Raw genomic sequence first — 13,330 nt, 5'->3', positions numbered from 1 at the left:
ATAGAGCCGATCAAGGTAGAATGTTCTTTCCAGAAACTTGGCTGAGAAGGGCAGAGAGATAGGCAATAGTTATCAGGAGGCAAAGGGTTAGGATCAGTGTTTGTTTTCACACGAGGAGAGAAACTGGGGCATGTGTACAGGCTGAGGAGAAGGAGCCAGCAGAGAGTTCAGGCTGAAGATAACAGGGAGCAGAGATCATTGACCACACAAGACCTGAGGAGCTGGGACCCAGAGCACAGCTGGGAAGAACCCCATTTTCACCGAGATGGTGAGGCAGGGGCTAGAGGAGAGGGAAGGCGTGGGCCTCAGACCTCTGTGGGGCCTCATGAGGGAGGAGAGAGAGGTGGACAGAGACCAGTCTGGGTCAGAACTGTGGATATTGTGACTGGGGCGGACCAGAGAAAGGAGGCAAAAACAGAGTGACCCATGAGGGAATTTGGAAGCAAAATGGTAAGCAAAATAAAACGTGAAAATGAAAAATCAGAATGACATGTAGAGTTGGAGGCAGAGACAGGGACCCAAATATTATCCCCTCAGGAGATCAGTATTCCTCCTTGTTTAACAAAACGTGACTTCTTCCCACCCCACCCCTTAGGTCCCCACAAGGGAGATGTTAGGGTTTAGCATCAGCTCCTACAAGTCTTGCTTCAGTGGCTTTGTGGCCAGGATTCCCAGAGAACAGGTTTCCATCAATACCACCGGTACAGGGAGATGGGTTTGTGGGCAACCCTGAGAGCTGTGTGTGTTTTTGGTTTTTGAAAGAGTAGACCGTTTTCTCTCCCGGGATTACATTAACTGTTAAATATCTGGGTGTTATGGTAACCAGCAGAGGGCCACCTGGTCCGGAATTTAGGAGATGTGTTGGCTCACAAGCAGAACAGTCCAAAGGTAGGCATGACTGGACACAAGGCTTACGTGACTTCCTCTAAAAGGAATTTCTTCCTCTATTTCTCACTTATGTTTCCCTGGCAACAGCACCATTCACAGCCCCCTATGTGGTTCCTAGACCTCCATCCTTCCAGATTTGAGTCCAGTGCAAAAGAGCAATCATTTCTATCCCAGCTCCAGCAAAGTCCAGTCTAGACTGGCTTAGGAGAACATGATGTATTCACCACTCAGGCCCAGGTCATATGTTTTCACTGGAACTATCTGGGTGGAAAGTGACCAAGAGGGGGTTCCACTGAGGAAACATGGGCATAGTAAACAGGAGACTGTTGGTCAATGGATACTGGATAGCCCAAACCACAGAATTCACAGCATCTGGCTTATGTCCAGAAATTCTTTGTAGGGTTAAAAAAAATTTTTTTTAATAATAATTATAGAGGGGAGCCTGGATGGCTCAGCACATTAAGCATCTGGCTCTTGATTTTGGCTCAGGTCATGATCTCACGGTTCATGAGCTCAAGCACCATGTCAGACTCTGTGCTAACAGTTTGGAGCCTGCTTGGGATTTTCTCTCCCTCTCTCTCTGCCTCTCCCCTGCTCTCTCTCTCTCAAAATAAATAAACACTAAAAAAACAATTATAGATTTACAGGAAGTTGCAAAAAATAGTACAAAAGTGTTCTGGTGAATCTTTTACCCAATTTCCCTAAATGGTTTATTATATCTTACCTAATTATAGTACAGTAACAAGTCCAGGAATTTGATATTGGTACAATGCATGTGTATAGTTTTATCACATATATAAATTCATGATATATACATGAAATTTAACCTGAATCTAATCATGAAGAAACAATCGGACAAATCTAAATTTGGGACAATCTATAAAACTGGCCTAGGCTCTTTAAGAATATCACATATATTGTCTGAAAATGCCATTTATCACATATATAAATTCATGTAGCCACTAGTATAATTAAGATACAGGACCATTCTATCACCACAAAGAGCCCCTTCATGTTACTCCTACATAGTCCCTAATCACTGGCAACTACTAATATTTTTTCCATTTCTAATTTTGTCACTTTGGTAATGTTATATAATATAAATACTATTCCTTTTTATTGCTGAGTAGTATTCCATGGTATGGATATACCACAGGTTGTTTAACCACTCACCTACTGAGGGATGTTTTTGTTGTTTACAGTCATGGGCTATTACAAATAAAGCTACTGTCATCAGTTGTGTACTTATGCAGAACATAAGTTTTCATTTCTCTGGGATAAATGCCTAGGAGTATAGTTGCTGGGTCATATGGTAAGTGTAGGTTTAGTTTTTTTTTTTTTTTTTTTTTTTTTTTTTTTAATTTTTTTTTTCAATGTTTATTTATTTTTGGGACAGAGAGAGACAGAGCATGAACGGGGGAGGGGCAGAGAGAGAGGGAGACACAGAACCGGAAACAGGCTCCAGGCTCTGAGCCATCAGCCCAGAGCCTGACGCGGGGCTCGAACTCCCGGACCGCGAGATTGTGACCTGGCTGAAGTCGGACGCTTAACCGACTGCGCCACCCAGGCGCCCCTTTAAAGAAGCTACCAAACTACTTTCCAGAGTGGCTGTGACATTTTACATTCTCACCATCAATGTATGAGAGATCAAATTTCTCCATATCTTTGCCAGCATTTGGCATTATTACTATATTTTTATTTTAGTTACTCTAACAGGTATTTAATGATATCTCAATGTGATCTTAATTTTCATTTCTGTAATGGTTAGTCCTGTTGAACACCTTTTCATGTTCATCATATATTCTCTTGGTTTAAATGTCTCTTCATGTCTTTTGCCCATTTTCCAATTGGATTGTTTAATGTAGAGGTTTTGAGAGTTTTTTTCAGTAGAGTTTTTCAAGGTTCTTTCATCTCACTCTTCCAAGCACAGAACCCACTCTAATTTAGCTCTAACTACCAGGGTGTTGACTCTAAACCCATCCTTGCTTCAGCATGGGTGTAGGGATCCAATTATTATTATTTAGCAGGGGACATTTACCCACCTATATCACATTTGAAAATATTTTGCTTTGTACTCTGCTCTTCCCTGGCCATGCCCTGAGCTTTACCCCTGTGCTGCCCCCAGAGCAATCTGGACTTTAGCCTCGGATTTCCTCCTGACCTCGTTGTTGGCTTTGTGAGCTGAAACCAAGCCTTGGGAATTGTACCTCTCTTCCTGGATCCACATGATCTGGATGCCAGATGGATGGATGAATGAATGAATGAATGAATGATTGAGTTAACGGTAATAGGCTCCTATGCATGGCTATTCTATGCACCAGGCACTTTGGGATTTGTCTGTTATCCCAAAAGGCAAAGAGTAGGTGGGAAAGGGAAGAAATTTAAATATCTAACATCCTAAAGACAGTGGCTCCCCTCAAATATCATCAGTTTGTAGCCACAGGAAGGAAAGAAAAGAATGTGGGAGAGAAGGCCTCCCGGAGGAAGTCTTGGGTACACGTATACCATGCAGGACAATCGCCTCCCTGACGCACTTGGAGTCTCTGGCAGGTTATTTTTAACTGCCACATTGTAAAGTCAATGTTTGCACTCTGATAAGTTCCTGTCCAGTGGCTTGTTCTAAACTCTGGCCTGGGAGGTAACCAAGAGAGACTAGGAGTGGTTTGTGAGAGAGAAACAGTGAGTGAAATATAATAATCCTGTAGCTGCCAGTCTCAAGAGCCACGACAGTTCAAACAATCAACATGTATTGTGTCCCCTGCTTGCATCACCTGGTCATGAGTTGTCAGTGGAATTTGTGGAATGGATTGTTCTCTTGGAGTCACCCAATATCCCTGAACAATGGGAGCACACATTCTTGGTTTTATATAAGAGCTAAGAAGGAATGTTCCTCCCACCCAATCAGAAGCAGGGAGCTGTTGCTGATGTCCAACTGCCTGCCTATCTGCCTGCCTTCTCTCTCTCCTTCTCCTTATCCTCCTCAGGAAAGAAGAGAGAGGAAGGGAAAGAAAGCTAGACCCATTGTGCGGAGGTCACCAGGAGAATGATGCCACAGGTTGGACAGAAGATAAATGTGAAATACAGGAAACAAAGGATGCCCTGGGTTTTTCACTTGGTAGAAGGTGTTTTTACTTCTTTGTTGGCTTTTCGCATTGAATACTCTTATGGAAAAAAAAAAAAAGGCATTAAAGTATGAGGTTTCTTACTCATACATTGAGATTTAGAAGCTAAGAAAGTCCCTTCGTCCAATTGCAACATTTCAGGGCTTTTTGGTTGCACGTAACACAAAGCTCAACTCAAACTGGGTTAAACAGTAAGAGAGCAACTGACTCAGTACTGGAAAGTTCAGAAGCAGTGGTTTCAGGGTTGATTTGGTGTAGTACTTTGCCAGACATCTTTTCTTTACCTTCTTCTGGTGTCAGTTTCAAACTAAGGCTGGCTCCATGTTTCAGGGTTCATCTTGAGAGAGAGGCCTGCCCTTGGTGCTGGCTGATCGTCCTCAACTAACACCCTGGCCAACACATGTCATGCGCTGACTGGCTGACGCTGGGCTTTCCTGAACCAGTCCGGCAGCCACACACTGGCTCACCCTGATGGGACAGGAGGCACAGTCACCTAGTCTGCTTCAGAGTGAAGGAAGGGGGCAGTGAATACTGGGCGTCAACCCCACTGCTCCCCGCTACATCTCCTAAAAAGCTCCTTTTAATTCCTGCCCTTAGAACTCCTTTAGGAGGACCTCAAGCCTCTCATTCTGAAACTTGAGATAAAATTGAAGTGGTAAAAAAAAAAAAAATGAAATAGTAACAGTGAATTTACACTAAAATGTGTCAAGGGAGTAAATTTTTGTTCTTATAAGTGTCAAGTGAGCTAAGAAGTAATTTTATTTCCCTAAAATTGAATTAAATTAACTCATAAGCCCCAATTTCTTCTTGATAATAGAAAACTAAATCTTTCTAATTCCAAGTAAATTCAATTACTTGTGATTTAAAATCCAGTCCTTTTTTTTTTTCCTCTTTTGAAAAGCACTGGTTAGTATTCAATGGCCCTTCCTCCATGACTTCAAACCACCGGATCACAACCCTCTGTCCCCCACCCCCCAAAAAAGCCACACCCTTAATCTTCTCTTCAGTTCTCTGCTAAAGAATTCTGCCTGTACAATAACAGTCTGCTTTGAGAGGTTTTCCTTCCCCAGAACTTCAAAGTAGTCCTAGAAGAAAGAGAAAAGGGTTTATAACACACCACGGCACCTGCCAATTCCCTGATGGGTATGAGAAAAGATGCCCGCCAAGCTACTCCATCTAGGAACTAGTGAGTGCATGTTTCTGATGTGGGCACCACTGGGGGTGCTGCCTACCCTCGCCAGTGATTCAAGACCAGCAGACTCTCTCTCTCTGGAAACTCCAGCACATCAGGATAAGAACTATGTCAGGATGGGACTCTATATAGGATCTGGACATTTAAGGAGTGAGCCACTGCGAGGTTCTCCTTGTGAGGAGGTCTCTCCTGAACTGGCTTTGGCTGTTGGTGTCTATCCTCACTGCCATTCACTGCTGATGACCATAGTATACCCCTGTTCTTTGGCTTCCAGTTACACATGGTGATAAGGGCATTCCCAAGCCACTGGCTTTCCTTCAGCCACTTTTGCCCAGTCTCACGCGGGAAGGGTGTGAGGGAAGCCATGGGAAAGCATCGGCTGCTCAGAGTGTTGCTCTGACACTCCAGGAAATATGGGCTTGGTGGTGGCAGATTTATCTCAGATGGTCTCTCTGGCTTAACTTGTCCTACTCTACTATAGCCCCTTGTGTTGGTGTAGGCTCTCTGTGAGAATCTTTCCTTGCAGGATTATTAATGGGGAGTGAAGGCACAAGTCTCCTGCTCTGAGATCCTCAAACTCTTCTGAGGGTTTCTATCACCCCTAACCCCAGGTTTGGACTTTCTGTTAATCACACTGACCAGTGACTTACTCTCTTTCTTGCTTTTCTTCTAGCCCAACAAATATATATATTTTTAATTACCTCTCTATCTAGCTTGGGGGGAGGGGGAAGGTTTACATATTTTTTATTCTTTTGAATATCTTTGTTAGGGCATAAATCATACTGCTTAGTAGCTTTGCTCTAGGTCTTAATGTTGACCGCACTCATGTGATTTGGTACTGTCTTCTCAGTGTTAGCAATATGATAGAACTTTCTCACGAATTGAATGGTATAGCATACCAAAGCTTTATTTCTTATTGATTTTGTTCCTAGAATCACATTTAAGAGCACAATTTTTGTAGTCACAGCCTTGCGTTTAAATCTCAGCTGGGTCACTTTCTTAACCTCGGCAAGATACATTAACCCTGTCCAAACTTGAGCCTTCCCTCAAGAGATGGAGGTGCTGTGATGGGAAAAGGATTAGAAATATCACCATAATCTGAACTTCTGCATCCGTTAATCATAACTGTATCTTCCTCATGGGGTTTGTTTAAAGATTTAAATTCAGACCCCCCCCCGAAAAGTATTCAGTACAGCACCTAGTGATTACCAAATGACAGCAGGCCCTGTGTGTAGAGTCCATGGCCAGCCATCCGGTTCAGCTAGCATTTGGAAAATGTCTAACAGATAATTACGTCCACTCCATTGCACAAGGAGAATCCTGAAAGCCATGAGCAAAGCCATCAAACAAATAATTCCTTTCCAGGAATGTCAGCGATGGTGGTCATTGGAATAAACCCCAACACTCTCTGTCCACTTGCTCCTCAAGTTTCCTTCTTTTACAATAAGTAGCTAGAAAGCACAAACGCTTCAGTGTCTTGTTCCAGTGGGAATAAAATAATTTCCTCAAACTTTAGAGCCACCTGTGGTTCATTTCCAATACACAGGGAGAATCAGGGCCGGGATTTTTTTTTAAATGTGTCTTGATGAGCTATTGTTTTGTTTCATTTTACTTACGGACGCCTCATAATAGTTTGCTTCACTGTTCTGTGCTCACCGTAGCTATGTATATATTAGGGTCAGAGAAGTGGTAAGACTATAAAAGGCAGTATCATGCTTAAACTGGAATAAATACGTAAAAACCTATGGGAGGTTTTGTGATTTCCCAGAGAAACCCAATGGAGTCAGAAACTGTTGTACTTCTCGCTCTAAAGCCTGTTTCCAGGCTGTTCCCATTTGTCTTCAGGGAGCCAGCTGCTCCCCCAGCTCCACCGGTAGATGACTGAGGGCAGAAGACAGAGGTGAGGAGTCTCTATCTCATCTTAGAGAACACTGCTGTGGAAAAGCCAAGAATGAGCTCACTACTGGTGCAGAACGTTTAAATGCAACATACCCTGCAAAGGTTTTGTATTTAAAAAACAAAATGATAAGGGGCGCCTGGGTGGCTCAGTTGGTTAAATGTCCAACTCTTGATCTCAGCCCACATCTTGAGCTCAGGATCTTGAACTCAGGATTCAAGCCCCACGTTGGGCTCCAGGCTGGGCATGAAGCCTACTTAAAAAAAAAACAATTAAAAACATAATGATACACATATAAAACCACCACCTTCTTTTATTGACCCAATCAACTGTTTGAATGTGAAAAATATTATCCAAATATTACATGCACTTAATTTTTTAAAAAAAGGAGTTGGCACTCAGCCTGGGAAGCTACCAACTAAATGGAAATCAAGGGAGTCTTACTTTAGCCAAGTTTTATTTTTGCAATGGTAGAACACACTCCTGTGTCTGGGGTAGTTTGTGTCTTAGAGCAGAAATGGGAATCTGGAGCCTGGGTTTCTAATGTCTGCTCTGCAACTATTTGGTTCTATGACTGTGAGCAGGACCAAGAAAGTCTTGCATCGTTCTCCGTTTGTAAAATTTTTATTTATGAAGTTCAAGCATTCAGGGATTGAAATTCAGAGACTCAGAGGCCCTGTAAAAGAAATTATGCATGGAACGACCTGGCTCAATGCGTGGTATATAATAGGTATGCTCTAAGGTGGTGTTCCGATGTGTGTGTAGAGCACAGAGTTCTCCTGGGATTTCAGAGCTGGGTGGAGCTTTAGGGGCTATTACATATCTTTCATTTGTCCTTGCTTGTCTCCACTCTGAACCACTTGCATTGATTTTGTAGATTAAACTCTCATAAAACGATCATACCCCTACATTTCCAACCCTTTGGAGGTGAGTGTGACTCTCATTGGAGTCCCCAACTGCACGTATGTGCTTACCATAGTCATATCTTACCATGTGGCAGATATATCAGCTGTTTAGTTGTCTGTTTTCCCTTGACCAAGAATTCCTTGATGTACAGGCTCTCTCACTTTTTGGGATCTATGCCATCGGACCTGGCACAATGTCCGATGCAAAGCAGAAGCTCAGCAAGCGTTTATTGTCATTGTCACCTGAAACCTAAAGAAAGATGTAGCCCAATCCAAGTGAACTTAGACTTAGCTGACACATAGTAAGTTAGCAGAAAAGTGGTATCCTCATGGAGCCTAGATGATGATGGGACACCAAAGGACAAGCACCTGACACTGTCACCTAGCACCGCAGGGGTGGTCAGCTTCATTACCCTGCAGTTTCTCAGCATGGTCACAAAAGAGGTGCATTTTCTGATGGGTGCTCTGCCTCTTGTTCTGGGTCTTTTTGCCCTTGAAGTCAGTCTGGCCCCTCCCCCAAGAGGGCTAACCCTGCAGGCCATACTTCTCAATCTCCATAGTCAACAGGTTTCTAGCAGGGTTTGGCCAATGAGAGATGAATGATTGGAGGGATGAGGGGAAGGAGGCAGAGCCAGGCTATATCTCCTGTCTCTTGAGCTCAGACAGCGTGATGATGGTTTTATCTTTTCTAATGCACTAGATCCTGCCTGCCATGGCTCCATCAGGCAGATTTCCGGCCTCTTGGAGATGGAGGCAGGGGTGCAGGTGGCTTCCCACCATGGCTTGGGAGCTCATCCACTATCTATACAACCAATTCCCTCTGTTACATTCCCTGTGTTTAAAATACTTAGATTAATTTCTGTTTTCCTCGATCAACCCTGACTAATACTCGGACCACTCTAGCTTACCACAGCTAGCAAGAAATTAGTACTACTATATGTATTGACCACTTATTTTAGGACATAAACTGTACTAGGCACTGAAGATACAAAATAAATAAGGTGTTGCCTTTGCCCTGGAGAAGCTTACTGTCTGATTGTGGAGACAGACATGTAAGCAGAGAACAAATTTACTAATTCGAATTTGAAACAAATTCAAATTTACTATGATGCAGTTGAAACAAATTTACTAATGAAGTTTACTAAGTTCACAGTGGTACATGTGCCTGGGGACAGAAATAACTAACTTGGGGAAGGGAAGAATCAGGAGGAAAGGGTTTTTAAAAGGAGGTAGCTTAATATAGTGTTTAGACACTATACAGGCTCTGAAAACTGCTAGATTCAAATCCTGCCTCCAACAAGTATTAGATGCATGACCGAAAACAAGTGGGGTTTTTTGTTTTGTTTTATTTTGTTTTGTTTTAGCCTTGTTATGCCTCAATGTCCTTTTTGGTCAAATGTAGATAATAGTCATACATCATAGTGTTCTGTAAACATGAAATGGCTTAACGGGTATAAAGCATTTAATACAGTGCCTAGCTCATGGCAAGCCCCCCAAAGTATTAGCTGTTATTGTGATTATTGTTGCTGCAACAGCGAAGGAAGTCTAGTTGTTCAGCTTCTAATATAATCTTCAACCGATGCTAGCTAACTCAATGGATGAATTGACTAAATAAATAAATGAGTAAATGAGTTTACCAAGCAAATGATGGAAGAAGGCCATTCCAGGCACTGGCTGAAAACATGGTAGTTTAGAACCACAAGGCTGGGTGGTTTTGATCCATGTGTCAGTCTCCTATGAGTTTGATTCATGTGAGGTTTCTCCCCCTCTGAACTCACCTCTGCCTGCAGTGGCCAAATCAAGCTCCTAGGTCTGCAAAGTTGACCTGTTTTCTTCCCCTTTCTAAAGGTTCTTCTTTTCAAAGCCAATAAAAGATATTCAAGGAAGGGAGTTCTGAACGGGTTGTGGCAGTGAGAGTGGGGTTGCCAGATGTAGCAAATTCAAATATTGGACATTAAATTTGAATTTTGGATAAACCACAAATAATGTCTAAACCTCAAGATGGTTGTTTTAACGTCTGCACCTGATGTTAAAGTATTCACTGACCATGACCCATTAGCATTTTTTTCTAAAAGGAGAAACTGGCCTTAGCAGGGCAGGTTCCATTGTCCTTTTTTCAATTTCTTCCTTGGGGACCATAGAAAAGATTAACTCTCCAACTCAAGTTTTATATCATTCAAGAGCCCTTACAGCAAATGGCCTACGAGCCAACCAGGTCCAGGTCAATACCCGTTCCATCTAAAAGACCATCCTGGTCCTGCCTGACGTCAGTGGTTATTCTCTGGTCTGAACTAGAGCTCACACAGCATTTCCTTTTTTCTAATTCACGTTTGACACTTGGAAATGCTACCTTGCATTGCTAGCCATCTTTCCTTTTTATATCCCTTTCCTTTTTAACTAGCTTATAAGGGAATAAAAACCAAATGTTAATATATCTTCCAAACCCAGCACACAGTAGGTACTCAATATATTGTTTTTTTTTTAAATAAGCCAGTACAAGAAAAACAAAATTTAATATTTCCATTGGATACTGCCAGCCATCAGAAGGTGTGTTGCCTAATGGGCTCTGGAGTTACACTCAGTGTGAATTCCAATTCCTTGCTCATATTTAAGATTGGGCTCTGTAGTAAGTTACATCACATCCCCCCTTTGTAAAACGGGTACAATACTCTTTGACCTCTTCAGATTGTTAGGTTGATGAACTTTAATTAGCACCTGGGAAACATTTCTAGCTGGAAGTTGCAGTTATACTGATGGCAATTAATGAGACGTAGGGGACTGTTCCATAATATTCTGACCATCATTTCATTCCTAAACTTCCACTGTAGGAAGTTGAAACAAGATTTGGTAAGAAATTTTACATTAGCTATTTTATTGAGCTGATTTAATGTTTATAGAAAACTAATCTAGAATAGAAACCAGCCTCTTGCTGATGGTTCATGGTCACTTAATGAATAACCCACCACCATAAAATAAGTGGAGAGAGGTTGGCTGGAAGGCATGCCGCAAACAATTCCATTGGAGTCACTTGGTTATTACTGCTCCCCTACATCCATCTCCCTCCTTACAGCACAGAGTTTTGAGTGATTGAAGTCAGTTTGGGCAAGGATTCCAGACAGGGAAAAGCAAATACGTAAGTCAGAGGTCAGAAGCAAAGAATAGGCCAGAGGGGGTGGAAGAAATGCTGAGCTGATAATTGAAAGATAATGGATGTGGGGGTGGGTCACAGCAGCATAATAACAGGGGGAGTCAGACACCCCCATGCTTTCTCAGGCATCTGCATGAGGACCAGTGTTACAACTCATCTCAAAAGAAGGTCTATGGAGCATGGATTTCTAAACATTTGGGCCACCCAGCATGGAATTTTGGGAAGTGACCCTGTTGAGTAAAGCCATTAACAAATTACTTTCCTTTCAGTTCCTTCCCTGGCAGGCCCTGCAGTTGATGCCTCCTTAGTAGCAACTGGAAGGAGTAAATCTGCTGACAAGCATCCATGTGTAGTGGACTACTTGTTGGAAATTTCATCTTGAAAAAATGATCCCAGATGATTAGTTGAAAGATTGCCAGGAATCCCTGGAATCTAACCCTCAGCTGAACACATAAGTTTCACTTGAGGGTACAGTCAAGGTGAAGAATTTACAAAAATAAGCCATATTGATTTCTTTACTTTTGCAAATATTTGAATTTTGTAACAGGCATCCCAGCTTGCTCTCAACCAAATAGGAAGCTAGAAATCTGTGATGTAGTAGACTGGTTTTGAGGTTAGATTTTTAAAGTACATTCTTTTTTTTTTTTTTTTTTTAATTTTTTTTTTTCAACGTTTATTTATTTTTGGGACAGAGAGAGACAGAGCATGAACGGGGGAGGGGCAGAGAGAGAGGGAGACACAGAATCGGAAACAGGCTCCAGGCTCTGAGCCATCAGCCCAGAGCCTGACACGGGGCTCGAACTCACGACCGCGAGATCGTGTGACCTGGCTGAAGTCGGACGCTTAACCGACTGCGCCACCCAGGCGCCCCTTGAGGTTAGATTTTTGACTGGACACTTAGCTCCACCATTTGCTAGACATTTATGAGAGATTATGACTTAATCCCTCTCTGCCTTTGTTATCTCATCTGTGAAATGGTTATATAATCATCCTCATCTCATAGGATGTGAGGATTCAACCAAATAGTAAAGCAACTAGACCCTGGCCTTTGGAGAACCTCTAAGTTTAAACATGCTTTTTCTTTTCTCTTCTCTCTTTTATTCCAAACTCCTTCCAATCCCATGCCAGCAATTTTCTGATTTAGAACAGTCTTTGCTAAACTTATGAATAATGTAGGAGACCTGAAGAAAGAGAGGGAATGAGTCAGGTGGCTACCTGGGAGAAAGTGCTCCAAACAAAACAACAAAACCATCAAGTGCAAAGACCATGCAGTAGATGTGTACTTGGGCAGTCAGGAAATCTTAGGGAAGCCAGGGTGGCTGAAGTAGAATAACCCCAAGGGAGGGTGACAGAAGAAAAGGTCAAGGAGATACAGAGGGGGCAGATTGTGTGATTGTGTAGGACCAAGAAAGCCATTAAGAGGTCTTGAGTTATTGCCCTGAGTGGGTTGGGAAGCCATTAGATGGTTTAAAGCTGAGGAGTGACATGTTTGACTTATTTCTTCTTTTTTAAGTTTATTTATTTATTTTGAGAGAGAGAGCACGTGCACACACATATGCACGTGTGAGCAGGGGAGGGGCAGAGAGAGAGAGAGAGAGAGAGAGAGAGAGAATCCTAAGCAGGCTCTACACAGTGCAGAGCCTGATGTGGGGCTCAATCTCAGTGAGATCATGATCTGGGCTGAGATCAAGAGTCCGATGCTTAACCAACTGAGCCACCCAGGTGCCCTTGTTTGACTTAGTTTTAGAAAGATCACTCTGGCTACAGTGCTGAAAATACATTATGGGGCATGTATGAAACCATCATGTTGTGCCCCTTAAACTTATATATGTTATATGTCAATAATATCTCAATAAATCTGGAAAAAATTAAAAAGAGAGAAAGAATATACATTATGGGGTAGGGATGTGGAGTGAGTAGGAAGAATATATGGGCAGAAGCAGGAACACCAGATTGGATCCCACTAAATATCCAGGTAGGAGATGATGGCAGGTCAGAGATCAGTTAGGGGGTGAGAAGTAGTCAGATTGTGAACATATTTTGAAGGTAGCAATTTAGGCTTTGCTGAGGGATTCAATGTGTAATGTGAGAGCAACTTCTTCAAGGTTTTTGATCCAAAAAATTGGAAGATAGTGATGTTATTTGCCATAAAAAAACACCATGAAGATTCAGGAAGAA

The 13,330-nt window shown here is 42.4% G+C and overlaps 1 protein-coding gene and 1 non-coding gene across 4 annotated transcripts in view; one reads left to right on the top strand and one right to left on the bottom strand.

Moving 5' to 3' along the window:
- The window catches only part of SHROOM3 (shroom family member 3), a 320,350-nt gene that overhangs the window by 77,547 nt on the left and 229,473 nt on the right, over positions 1 to 13,330 (top strand). The gene's annotated exons all lie outside the window — the stretch shown is intronic.
- Positions 5,203 to 5,335, bottom strand: LOC123596631. The gene has a single exon (XR_006711787.1). It is a non-coding gene; the product is annotated as a small nucleolar RNA SNORA3/SNORA45 family (small nucleolar RNA).

This window comes from Leopardus geoffroyi, chromosome B1, assembly GCF_018350155.1.
Source record: "Leopardus geoffroyi isolate Oge1 chromosome B1, O.geoffroyi_Oge1_pat1.0, whole genome shotgun sequence".
Classification (NCBI taxonomy): Eukaryota; Metazoa; Chordata; class Mammalia; order Carnivora; family Felidae; genus Leopardus; species Leopardus geoffroyi.
The sequence above is the reverse complement of the archived record's forward strand: the minus strand, read 5'-3'. Positions and strand labels throughout refer to the sequence as shown.